The 14,938-nt window shown below is 30.8% G+C and overlaps 1 pseudogene; it reads right to left on the bottom strand.

Moving 5' to 3' along the window:
- Nucleotides 1-944: 944 nt before the first annotated feature.
- On the bottom strand, nt 945-12,129 carry LOC129317114 (indole-3-acetaldehyde oxidase-like; annotated as a pseudogene).
- Nucleotides 12,130-14,938: the final 2,809 nt, after the last annotated feature.

Raw genomic sequence — 14,938 nt, 5'->3', positions numbered from 1 at the left:
ATTTTATTAATGAAAATTAACTTAAAATAAAGAAAATATTAAATATTAAATAATTTAATTATGAATATTTTTGTTAATTTTTAATTTTAATTTTAATTTTTAAATAAAGATAATTAAATATATGATTAAAAGTCATTGTCAAAAGTTAATTTTTTTTAGAAATAATTAGTTAGGGATAGAATCCCTCACTAATTATCTTATTTTAGAGAGGGATTAGCAATCTCTTGTTATTTTTCTCACTAAATGTCTTATTTTATAGAAGGATTAATAATCTTTCGTTTTTTTTTTGCTAATTCTCTTATTTTATAGAGGGATTAGTAGTTCCTCACTATTTTCCTTACTAATTATCTTATTATAGAGAAAGATTAATAGTCCTTTATTATTTTTTCTTGCTAATTCTCTTATTTTAGAGAGGGATTGATAATTTTTCACTATTTTTTTCGCTAATTTAAATCAAGCTATACAATCAACATTCCTCACTAATTTTCTTGCTAATTTACAATTTTTTAGTAGTAAATTAAGTTGGTAATAGAGAGAAACAAGTGTTATAATTTGGTGAACAAGTCGCCATTTAAGAAAAGCAAGTCCCATTTCCATTTCAATAATAATCAATCCCTGCATTAATAATTTCAAAATATTAAGTTGGTGATAGAGAAGAAGTGTTGTAATTTGGTGAATAAGTTTTCATTTAACAAAAAACAAGTTTCATTTCTATTTTAACAATAATTAATTTCTCCATCACAATAAATATGTGTGTGTATCAGGAATAGTTTTATCTTTTCACAATAAATTTAATTACATTTAAGTCTTTTGTCTTGCAGAGCAATTTTAGAATTATTTGGTCATTATTCACAATAAATATTCTTCCCAGATTTTCTAATGTGATTTACCAAAAAAAGAATATATTCCTTCTACTTATAAAAAAATTTACAAGAAATGCAAGGAAAAAAAAACATGGAGCATCAGAATATCTCTAATATAGTGTTAGTAACTTGAGGAACAAAGCTTGAAATACACAGTAAATGTTGACAAACTAATCCATAATTCTTCAGCATCCCAACATGAAATACACAGTAAATTATTTCCAATTTTAAAACTCCTTCACACTTGGCCCATTTTCCATTTCAAGTATGTTTCCACAATGTCAAATCCACAAAGTTCTTTTACAACAGGCATGGTTGCTGGCACATCCAATTGGAATGGTTCATCAATTTCATCTGAGTTTCTCCATGAAAGAAGCTGTTTTCTAGCTTCCTTGATAGCCGCTCTAGTAGCACAGTGAACCACGGCTGCTAGAAGTAGCGGCGGCTCGCCGGAAGCTTCAAAAACAAAATTTGAAGTATCTTTTAACATGAGAATACTTTTATTGCTACAAAAAAAAAAAATCTACAAGAGTGCACTTATCATAGCGCTAGTTTATGAAAAAAAAAAAAAAAAACGCTCCTATAGAGTGAGACAACTTAATGGGATGCTTTCCATTTCAACCCTTGCATGGATTTAGGTTCTCTCCATCTTGACTTGACTTGTCCATATACATATAAAGTAGGTTTACTTTGTGCACTTGAACAAGCAAGGAACTTACAAAAAAAAAAAAAACTAGAGAGAAGTTGACACATACCTTTCCTTTATTTGTTACATGCGTTATTGAAGAGTTTGATTACGAGGTAATCTAATAACATGTAACTATACAATCCTAACAATGAATAAAAGTAAGATAAATAAAACAGTTATAACCAATTCTTTTCATTGTACGTTAGTTTAGGAGAAACACTATACATTAATAACTTCAATTTTAGATTCATAATATTTACTGCCCTCCTAGTACCTACTCATGTAAAATGTCTTAAATAACGGATTTAGAATGTCTATTACGTAGTAGTAATGAACTAATCAGAAGGATGCATACCAAAGGAAGAGACGAGCAAATGGTTAGAAACAATAATTAGAAAACTTTGGAATTAATAATTCTGATAATTAAAAAGCCATACCCTTTGAAGAGAGAACACGATGTTGGTGATGTCCACTGTTGACAATTTCAACATTGAATTGTTTAGGTATGGTGTCTAATGTTGGGATTTTGTAATTCCATGTTCCATCTGCTAACACTAATCCTTCATGATTTGTTTCGTATTCTTCAAGCATGAAAAGCCCTAACCCTTGTACAAATGCTCCTTCAATCTACAACAAGCAAAAATGATTATGTCAAATTAGGCGCATCTTCAACATCTAATGACTTTTGTTAATTTTTGGGTAAAATAGCAATTCGGCTCTTAAATTATAGGTCCAAGAACATTTGTAACCATAAACTTTTTTGTTAGTGCATTTTCACTTGTAAACATTTAAAATTGTGACAATATTTTCTTATTATTAATTTTGGTCGTTAGTTGACTCAAAAATTAAAGAGAATGACCAAAATTTATAGAAAATGTTCCAAAAATTATAAATATTATTTTTTTTGGTCTTTTTTATATAATTTTTTAGTCATCTAATAATTAAAGTTAATTGTAGGAAAGAGATTACCATGATTTTAAATGTTTAAAGCTGAAAATGCACACAAAAAAATGAGTTAAGATCTTACATGCTTTGAAACCTATAATTTAAGGATTAGATTATCATTTTAGCATTATTTCTCTTGAGAACAACTCAAAATCCAACCTATAATATTTGGTTAATTATTTAAGTCTTTTATTTTATTCCCTTTTAAATAGGAAGAATGACAATAAAGTCCTCAACGAGAAAATTAATGGCAATTAGATCTTTGACAAATTTTTTTTAAATGAGTATATTGATACAGACAATTACTAATAAAAACAATTAAAAATTATATTTCATATATATCCTCAATATACAGTAGAGAACCAGACAAATAAAAAACCTGAATATGTGCCACCATTACCAATATACCATAATGCAAGGAAGGAGAGAGAAAGAATTGGGAACACACTATACTTTTGTTAGGGGTGTTCAGTCTGGACCCATCCCAATTGGCCCGATATCATCCTGATCATATCGAGATGGGTCTTGTCCCAGCCCGAAAATAATCGGGACGAGACTTTACGGGTTGAGACAAGAAAGGAGTTCGGGATGGGACGGGACACGGGATTACCATCGGGACGGTTCGAGCTGGGATTTTACGGGATGAGACAAGAAAGGGGTTCGGGACGGGACGAGACACGGAATTACCATTGGGACATCCCGTCTCATCCTGAATATTATATATATTATTTTTATTTTAAATATATTAATTATATTAATATAATTTATACTTATATTAATTATATCAATTATAATTTAATACTTGCAATTCTTATTTAAAACTAAAGTTTTTTTATATTGATAATTTTAATGACATGGAGTAAATACGGTGATATCATTCCTTATAATATATTAATTATATTAATATAATTTATTTTTATATCTATTTATTTAATAATTTTTATTTATAACGTATTTCTTGCTTTACTTTTATAAGAGTAATTAGCTTAGCACATCTTTACTAAAGTAAAAGAATAATGATTTGATGTTGTATTTGACTTGCCTGTTGTTGCTAATCTTGTAGCATAAAGATCACTTGTATTTGTTATTATAATGTGTAGTTGTGATTAATATAATTCAATAATTAATTTTAAATTATTGTCATTTATGTACTTGTGTTATTTTGATTTTAAATTTAATAAATTATAGATTTAAAATTTTAATAAACGTTATTACTCATATCTTTTTTCAATATTATTTCATTTATTGGGATGACAGGATGTTCCGATCTTGTCCCAGTCCCGTCCCAACTTTTAACGGGACGAGACGATTTTCAAAATGGGATGGGACACGGGATCAAAATTCAGTCTCGATCTTTTTTTCGGGACGGGGGTGTCCCAATTCCGTCCTATCATGTGAACACCCCTACTTTTTGTCTCTCTCTCCACCTTCTTTTTTTTTTTTTGAATTACGGTATAGGCACAACAGATTGATCAAGGCCTAAACTAATAATAACTAAAGATATTATAATGTTAATTTGGTCTAGAAATAATTGCTGGACAATTTATCACTAGAATGAACTTAATTAAAAGAAATAAACTAATAATGTTTGTCCCAAAAAAAACAATAATGGGAAGAAAACTGGACTGTAGGTTAAATATATTGCTTGGATAATCTAACATAAAAATTTGGACTCTCTAATTAAAGCACATCCTTAAAGTTACAGTTTACGAAAGAAAGGAAGGAAGATAGACAAAAATACAACTTGAAAGTTTTTTATTCATCAATCCATCACACATGTGAATAACCATCATATCATTCCAAGCTTATTCTTATGGTTCATACAAGGATCATCTTACTTTTAAAAATAATTCTCTCTTTAACATTTTAGTTTTATTTCAAAATAATTGTTATTTTAAAAATCCAAGAAATTCTCAATTTTCCTACAATTTGACCTCTGATTGACTCCGATGTCCTGATTTTATAGGAGAGAGAATAAGTCAAGAGTTGCTAGAGAATTAATATAAATGTATTTTAGACTACCACATAAAAATAAATGGATTTAAAATATTCTACAAATTAAACTATGTAATAATTTTTAATTAGATATGTTTCCTATAAATGACACTAAGTTTAAGGTGAACCACTTTGACCAAAAAAAGTTTAAGGTGAACCACACTATTCAAGACTTATGAATGAAGTAGCTTTCTATAAATTTTAATTTTTATATTATTTTTGACATTACTTTAAATGATAATTATTTTAAAATAGAGAGTAGTAAATGGAAATCTTAGCTAGCTCACCTGTCCCAAATCTACAGCAGGATTGAGACTCTTTCCACAATCATATATAATATCTGTTTGCAGAACTGTGGTTTCTCCTGTCAAAAGATCTATTTCCACCTGTAAGACATTCTTTTAGTTTCACATTATTGATAATCTGACACAACAATACAACTTCTATAGCAATTTCAAAAAACATTTGAACTACATAGCCATTCGCGAGCTTCAGAAATACCACTTTTGAATAAGAAATTGGATAAGACATTATAAACCTACCTCACTCATTGCAACACCATAGTTGAGGTACATGTTGGTTGTGTTGTCAGGGTAATAAAATGAAGTTGCTGATAAGTTCACACCTTGCATGTGTGCCTGCAACAAAGGGACACAGTTGATTACATGGTAGTTAGATATTGTTTCTTAGCAGTTTGTATTCAAAATAAATAGGTAAATAAATAAAAAGAAATCTCTATTCTCTCGCAAAATTTAAGAAAAATTCTTAGTTTTGAAATAGAGGGTAGATATATAATTTGAGTAAAATTCGAGAGAGGTAAATAAATTTGACTTGAAGAATTTATCTATTTTCCTTGAATCATTGTCTTGAATAAAAATTCATCCACATTATCAATATAAAAAAAGGAATTTTTTTTCTTTTTTTTTTTTGGGTTTTCTTGTATATATACCTGAGAAATAAGAGTCTTCCAATTGACAGAACCCATCTCCTTCTGCAACTTTTCCTTGAGAGGCATTAATCTCTCAACCAAGACATTACAGCTAAGCCTAACTGCTTCACAACTTGACTCTGATGTAGTACTACCTCCAGTTAGCCCACCTTGAATCATGCTCAGTGAATCAGTTTGTATGACACGTATTTTATCCAAGAGGTCTTGAGATCCCTCACATTGGATCAAACCAAGAGCATATGCAGCCATTTGCTTCACCTTAGTCCACAGACCTTGACCTATTTCAATGCCACTTACTTCAACAGCAACAGACCCATCCTTTAAAATACTTGTTCTTCCTGGTGCACGTCTCACTCCTACTTCATAAAAGGCAGGCAAACGAGATATACCTCTTTTCTTCCAAATATTGTTCTTGTTAAACTCTTTCACAGTTTCACTCCTTTGGTTATATCTTGCAGAAACAGCTAATTTATCCCATATTGTTGCCAAGGTATAATCAATAGGGTCACCTGCAGAATGTTTGTAGAAAGTGCACAGACTTTTGTATGTGTGGAAATTAATGCTTCTGATAGAATCTACATCTATTGAAAGTGTAGATGCCACATGTTCTATTATAGCTTCAGCAATATATGATCCCTGAACATCCCCAGGAGCTCTCATTGCAGATCTACTAGGAAGATTAGTCTTGCATAATTTTACATCAAAAGATAGAACACCCCAATCATATTTCTTAAGTGCACCTATTAGAGCATGTGGAATTATTATAGATACATCCTCATATATCCCTGCATCTATCAATATCTTAATTTCTAAAGCAGTAATCTTCCCATTGCTCTTAAATCCCACATTATAAGTTATCTTCATAGGATGCCTTCCTCCAGCCATTATCATATCCGTCTTACGATTCATATACATCCTAACAGGGCGTCGTAATTTATGCGCTGCAAGTGCGCATGATGTAGCAACCTGAAAGATTTGATTGTAAGCACATACACTAAACATTCCGAAACACTACATATATATAATGTCCATTTTATTGCTATAGCAGCTGTCAGAAATATCATGTATCTTGCACCTAAATCAATTTCAGGCACAATTACTAGCAGTCTTCAAAAATTCTGTCTTAAAGTAAAGTGGAAAACATGCATGCTATTCCTACAAATTTTTAAGAGTGAGTTATTCTTTTTCAAAAGTATGGTCAGAAATCAGAATGAGCAAAATTCGTACACAGAGGCAATAGTGTAGAAAGAGTATGATGAATTATAATACAAAACGAGATACTCACAGGATGGGCTTGTATGAACTTTCCACCAAAACCACCACCAACCCTTCTTGTGATTGCTCTAACGTTATTCTCAGGTATATTTAAGCATCTTGCTATAGTAGTGTGTGCACACTCTGGCCCTTGACTTGATGTGTAAACCACCATGCAATTGTCTTCGTCAGGTATAGCAAGTGCAGTTTGTGTCTCCATATAGAAGTAGTACTGAGACCCAAGTTTGATCTAGATTTTGCATTAACCAAAGAAATTCACAAAGAAATGTCAAATTATCTAAAATATGGACTTCAAGAATAAATGTGGAAGTTGATGATGATAATGAAGAATAAATGTGAACCGTAGACGATGATGAAGAATATGCTTGACACACATGACTAATTAAACTTTTATTATTCATAATCAAACTTATCAAATCCAGAACAAAAAAAAAATTGTGACAAAATAAAAAGGGGTGATAGTAATAAAGAATATTAAAGGAAAGATATAGATTTTCTCAGGAATAAAGAGAAATTTGGCCCTAAACTATAGGTTAAAGAGTATTTGGGATTTTAAATTTATTTTTTGGTGTAATGTTCCTCTTCAACTTTTGAAAATGATACAATGTTTTTCCTTCTATTTGCAAAAGTTAACTTTGACCATTATTTATAAAAGTATGAAAAAAATTACATCAAAGGACCCAAAAATTAATGACAATGACTCAAAAATTTATGGAAAAGGACTAAGAAAATTTCTTGGTCATTTTCTATAACTTTTGTGGTCTTTTTGGTTAACTAATGATCAAAATTAACTTTCGTTAAAGATAGAGGTGATATTACTTCATTTTTAAAATTTGAAAGGAAACATTACACTAAAAATGAGTTTACAGTCTCATATGCTCCTTAACCTATAATTTAGAGGCCAAATTGTCATTTAACCCAATTTTCTTAAACCATAAATTAGTTCATTTTGTCATCCATGCATTTTTTTTTTCTGGAGTTTGTTACGTTATGTATCATTGCTATAGATGTATAGAACCTCTCATGCAAAGAAATGAAATAATCTCATTCTTCTTAATTCTGTGGCATGTTTGTATTATACAGGAGAGGAAATGATTATACATAGAAGAAATTGATTTATTCCATGCATGTACCTCAGCAGAAAGAATCATGTGATCTGCTTCAGCCATTCCTTTTGTTATATCACCAACTTGTTGTGGATAGTACATAGGAGGAATTTCAAAATAACTAGATCTTTCAACAGCTTCTTCCACAGATAGAATGGGCGGTTCAAGATTCTCACAATCATACTCAACAATGGCAGAGCTTGCCGCTATATCAGCAAGTTTCTGAGTATCTGCAACCTAAACAGATTCATGTAGCAATAATAAGTAAAACAGTTCTAATTTTTGGTGGGCGAACATCAGTTAGTCAAACACTCACCACAAAGGCAACACGGCCACCGATACATCTAGCAACCTCATCTGCAAATAAAGGATCAATACCAAATCCAGAAACTGACCCTACATTTTCTCCACCATCAGGGATGTCTTTACTTGAAATGATTGCCCTCACTCCATCTTGTTGTTGGAGCTTTACACTCTTTACCCTTGCCAAAGGTTTTGTACTATAAATATATGCTCCATATAGGCAATTTGTTGGTGCAGGAATGTCATCCACATACACAGCCTCACCTATGATTGTTTGCAAAATATTAACTTCTTCATAAAAAGAAATTCCAATACATAACACATACAGATAAGAGAAAGCAAAAATAAGAGAACAAACTTAGTTTATTGGGAAAAAAAATCAGTTGAAGCATTGAAAGTGAAATATATGTTTACTTTTTAATCATAGTCAACTTAATGACTTCCATAGACTAGGTAGTAGGCAGTGAGATGAGGAAGCAAGAATGTGCATACAAAGTTGCTTCAAATAGTCCTTCAAATAGTAAGCAATCCTTCAAATAAATGGTAGTTAATGAATGCAGAATGTGGAAATCAATGAATTCATGAATGGTTAAAATTAAGGCATGAAAATAGGATTTAGATGTTCTAATCAGTAGTTTTCCTGCTATGATTCTGATAATCTGTGGTAGAATGCTAAGATTGCATTCTACAAGAATTTTAGGAATGAAAATACATTTTGACCATGATTGAATAGTTAGTGTCGGAGATAAAATGGAAGTTTTTGCAAAACCACATGCCATATTGTTAGTTAAATAATTGGTTTACTAGCCACTTTCAAATTAATGCCAAAAATATGAAACAAAAGAGGCTGTCAAGTTATTTTTTAACTTGAATGTACAAAACAAACCTGAAGCTTGTAATACTGCTCCAGATTTTGTAATTGGCTCGCCAATGGGGCGATACTCATCACCTACTTGAATCTCTTGCTTTCCTGATGATAGCAAAGTAGGAGCTATATCATGATGAACTTGCCCATTATTTTCTTCTAAGTCAACAGTCCTCATGATTGATGAACCAGTATATCCATCTGAGTAATTCATAAGTTTTTCAGTAAGATCAATCAAAGGGCTAAAGAACTTATAGAGAAAACCAGCTGCCAAGCTTGACCGATAAGAGATCTTGGAAGTTCCACCTTCAGGTACAACATTGGCTGTAAGCAGATTGATAGCTTCAAGTACAATTCCAATACTTAACAATTTTCCTTCCAATAGTTCTTCAACTTTTCTGGCTCTAATTGCATGTTTAGTCCCATAAGCACCAAAAGAAAGCCGGCACTTATTGATCACAATTCCTTCAGAATCTTTACCTGGAGAAACCTCAACCAAGAAAGCTGCATTTAAATAAGGTAGCGCATTTCCAAGGGGTCGAGGTGCAGCTCGAAAAGTTTCAAGAGTATTTTACGTTTATGTTTTGGAGGATCATTTTTATTGGATTCCAAGCATGGGATTTTAATGCTTAAAAGAACACTTTCCAATCCTATTGGTGGCCTTTCCAGAAACTCCTGCAATGTAATCCATTCAAAATTTGTGCCCGTCATTATATGAACCATGTATCCACAGCAAGAAGTACGGTGGCTATATCCGAAGGAAAATGATTCTTTTGTGCCATCACCAGATTGCCGCCTACACTGGCTGTGTTCCTTATAAATCCTGAGGCTATTTTGCTCATGTGATCAGCAAGTTTTTCAAGTATCATATCAAAGTCAGAGAGAAACTCACATTTGCTCTTTGGCATTAACGCTTCAATAGCCTTAAATAGAGTCACCGTTGCTCCAATTTCAATCCCTGTCGCATCCCTTTTTATCTTTGAGAGCTCAGGAATTCCCTTCAGATTAATGTACTTGTCATAGGTTTCTGTGTCTTTGTAATAGCCCGTTCCTGTATTACTGACAACAAGCTTTATATTGGTTCCAACATTATTGTTTGGTTCCAGTAAACCTTGGAGCTCATTTAGACTAGTAGGACTAAGCCAACTATGTTTTTCACGAGCCATGTGAAACATCGGCTTTGATCTTCCTTAGAAATTCAGGGAAGTTAGTCTTCTTATGGTGATCATCATACTTAGGCAACCTACTTATCTTTACATCATCGCTTTCTTCCTTTTCTCCAGAAAGAGTTTAACCCCAAATCCTCCATGTCAACGTCAGCACCAAAACTTTTGCAGGCATCAGAAAGTGGTCGATAGCCAGTACAGCGACAAAGATTCCCTGAAATGGCTCTTTCAGCCTCAACAACTGTGGCTTTTGAAAAACCTGAAGGAGGCTCAAGACGATTAGTTTTTTCAGCATTTACAAGAGCTCCAAAAAGAGAGACACACATTCCAGGAGTGCAAAATCCACATTGAGTAGCGTGGAATCCTGCAATTCTTTCATGAATTGGATGGAAGCCATCTTTACTATTTCCAAGGCCTTCACTTGTAGTTATGGAACATCCATGTATGCTGCAAAGCAGTGTGAGACAAGAACTTGCTGTGAAATCCTCAACTTGGTCCAACACATGATTGTATTTGGATATTAAAACTAGACAAGCTCCGCAACCACCTGGGAACCATAGAGATTGAACCATGAATTTAGAAGTTGAAAAATTTTGAGGACAAAAGAGAAAGGGAAAATTGCGTATTAGTCTCAAATAAAGAACTTATTTATAAATAAAAGAAAATTTAAACAACCTGTGTTATAACATGAAGGAGAAAATTAACCATGAAATAAACTAATAACTGAAAACAGTAAAAGGTAGCATACTCTGTTCCCAGCTCTAAATTTTCTTCTATCTCTGTTTCTTAAAATATCCAAACAAAAGAAGCATACTGACGGTAAAACATTTCATAGACAAAAAAAAACGAACAGAGCAGAGATCATTTCCTCTGTTCATATCAATGAACAAAGTCTACACTAAAGCAGAGGGAAATTAATGTTCAAGCAAAGATACAGAGGTTGTTGGGCACCCATGTCTAATAATTTGATACAAATTTATTGAGAAACAAACAAAGATACACTCAGTAAAGCGCCAGATGATCATCGACACAAATAACTCATGAGCTTAGGAGGATTAATTAAAACATCTACAACACATGAGTCACTCATGAAAGCATTATCAGCGACCTTTTAGTCAATCATGGTAAGAACAGAGAGAAAGTCGTATAAACAGAGGAAGAGAGCATTGTCATTTTCTCAGTCTTAAGTGTGAGGCTCTGCATCTGATCAATATAGAATCAGTATATATACATGTTCATCTTCTGCTAACAGTGCTCTGTTATTTTTCATTCCCAGCCCCTAAGGCCCCAAATTATGAACAGCTAGCCGCAGAGCCATAGAAACACTTCAAACAAGCTACTTTTTAACTCGAGAAAAATCTCGGATTGATCTTTCCTTTTGATCACTGGCCACCTATATGTCAAAAATCAAATGTTTCGATGCAATATATTATCAGAAGATACATTGAGTGAAGTTCCAGATGATCTGAACACTAATAACTCATGAAGTTAGAAGGATTCAAACAACATGAGTGACTGATGATGAAAGTATTATCAGTGTCCTTCTGGATCCAACTTTGACCAGACTAACCAGTTTCAAAATCAAGAACTCACTACAAGAATCTAAACACACTATATAGCTAGTGAACATGAATATGATCAGGAAACAGAGCTTCAGAGACAGACCTTCGCCGCAGCCGAGCTTGACGCTCTTGAAGGGAGTGTTAGAACGCAAGAACTGAAGCACGGTGGTTGATGGGTCAACGCTTGAGAGTTCAAATCCCTCTCCATTCACAGCAAAAATCAAACTCTCTGATCTTCCTCCGGCGTTCTCGTTCATTTCTCAGACGAACCCAAAAGCTCAGATGAGCTGTCTTGAGGGATGTGTGTGTGTGTGTGTGTGTGTGTGTGTGTGTGATATTTTTGAATTCTGACTTTCTCTTCAGCTCATGATTCCCATTGCTTATGAGAGCGCCCTTATGAGGTGACGATAAGTTCGATAACTACTGGCAAGCATGCTCCGCGCAAATCCTTCATTTGACTATGGATTTATTCTCTTGGTGGAAGCGACAGCTAAAAAACGAAAAAACCAAAAAATAAAAAATAAATAAAAAAGTTAAATTATTGTTAATATTTTACAAAGCTATGATTTGTTGGTGCTAATGAATGAGTCAGGACTCAGGCCTAACTTTTGGCCGGATTCGAGCAATAAACTAATAAAAGTGTAGCAAATATAAAAATAACAGATTAAATTATATTTTTGATCTTTTAACTTGATATAAAATTTTAATTTAATTCTTTATTTTTATAAAATATTTTTTCAATCCTTTAATTCTAATATCACTAATTTTAAATGATATTTTTTATATTAATAATTATTATTAAAAAATAAAATTAATATGTTCATATTTAATAATATTTTATCAATAATTAAACATTTAATATAGATGAGGCTAATGTTTTAAGGATTAAAGGATTGAAAATATTTTATCAAATTAAGAAACAAAAACAATATATTTTATAAAATTAAAAGACTAATGATATATTTAATCATAATAAAAACAATTTTATCTATTGACAAAAAACAATAATTACACGTCTTTTAATATAAAAATTGAACATTTAATTATTAAACATTTCCTTTGGTTTGATTTATAAGTCAATTTTTGAATGTTTTAATAGGATTAAAAAAACCTTAAATATCATTAACTCTATTTTAAAATTTAATAAGTTTTTACTTTTATCCCTAATAAGGACAACATTTAATTTGGATAGAAAGATAATGATAAAAAATAATAAAATATTTTATAAATATGATTAAAATTAATCCTCTCTATCTTATAAATAATACAAAAGGAGTAGTTTGATTACTGAACACTTCATTTCCCAGTTGTTTAGATCGAAGCAATTTAGTTTATTGAGTTTTAGTTATTTCATTCTTTAATGTCGACATGACTCGATTATACGACGTGCATATTCTTAAGGATTACATGTTTTTTTGGAAGTATATAAACCGTTGGATTAATTAATTGATGGAACATCATATTTAGAAACCTAATAAAGAACTTATTCAAATACAATGCTTAATACAAGATGAATTGTTAAAATAAGAATATTGACTTTTTTTTAAATGAAACTCATTATTAATCTTTATATTTAAATAAATTTTTTATTAAGTCTTTAGATGTGATTCTCCTATTAATTGAAACTTTAAGGATTGAGTTGGACAAGTTGAACTTTAAAAATTGAGTTGTGACTAAATGATTAATATTTTCTAAAAATAGTGTTGAAATTAAAAATAAGATCTGTTAAAGTTACACATGTGCTCAAGAATTATGAAGGTTTTAAAAACTAAACCAACTATTGAACTAGATAAGGCACATGTTCAATGGTATAGTCTCTATTTTTTTTCAAAATTTTAGGATTAAGATTACGTTTTTTTTTTAATTCCCATCCCCATGAGTTATACTGAATTGGACCAAGAGTTAGTTTTTAATTGGATCAGCTAGTCTAATCTAATTTTTACAGCATTACAACAGTATATGCGTAGATCTTTATATTTTTTTTATTTTAAATTAAGTTCCTACAATTTATTTTATTTTAATCAAACTCTTATGGTTTGATCCATTAGATTTTTTTTAATTCTTGCATATTAAAATCCTTAAATTTTTATTTAAATTTAAAACTTTTAGATAGTGTTTTGATCAGTGGATTTAAATTTTGAATTTAAAATTTCACATTTAAAATCTCAAATTTGGGATTTATATATTTGAAATTCTTTTCAAAACCACAAGAGACAATAATACATTCACAAAAGATGAGAGATATCTACGCATTTAAAATAATATAGGTTTAAAAAATATTTCAAATTATGAAAAAATTAAGTTAGATTTTGGATTTAGCCATAAAATTATTAAATGAGAGATTAGGCTCAAATCCAAATTTATATCCAAATATAGTGTTATATTTTTATCCAAAGATTATATAACTTTAGAATTAATTACAAAAATTTTATAACTCAAAATTTATGAAATTAGGTTGTCTCCTAAATAATTTTTATACAAATAAAATTTGTATAAAAAATAATAAAATTATAAACAGTGTATTAAATCAAATTTTTTTAAGTTTTAGCTAAAAGTATAAAATCAAATTTTTTATATATATTCCAAAAATATTTTTGTTTTGAAAATTTAATAATTTATTATTAATGTTAACATTTAGGGGTTAATATATCTAAGGGATGCAACTATAAGAATTTGATGAACACAAAATAAACTATAAATCTAATTTAAATTTGAGAGAAACTATAACATAAGGACTTACAGATTAATTTTCCTCTATTTCTGTATAACATTAAGGCATTATATCAATTTAGGTAGACAAATTGGATTTATGTGTTATAGCAGATATAGAGTAATACATGGAATATACTAAATAGATGATAATTAAAGTCAGAGTTGATGGCCTGTCCTAAAGTGACAGCAGGACAAAATCAAAGCGCCATTTTGACGAATAACATAACCCCCAGCTCGCATCGCATAAGTGTGGTCAAAGTAAAAGAATGACTATCAGCTCTGTGTTTAAGTATATTGACGCACAATATAAACTATCACTGAATAGTCTTATCTTTATCATTAATTTATTATAGATTAAAATGACTATCATAAGTGTGGACTCCCTTGATTACTAGCCACGATTACTTTAATTGATTGGTTAAGAAGTGGGCCATCTGTGACATGGAATGATTATGAAATTACATCCGATCATTTTGATGTTCAAGATAAAATATGATAAAAAGATTAAA

The sequence above is a fragment of the Prosopis cineraria genome, unplaced genomic scaffold (assembly GCF_029017545.1).
Source record: "Prosopis cineraria cultivar Desert tree isolate PC_DT_omini unplaced genomic scaffold, ASM2901754v1 PC8, whole genome shotgun sequence".
NCBI lineage: Eukaryota > Viridiplantae > Streptophyta > Magnoliopsida > Fabales > Fabaceae > Prosopis > Prosopis cineraria.
Note: the sequence above shows the minus strand (reverse complement) of the source record. Positions and strands in the feature narration are given on the sequence as shown.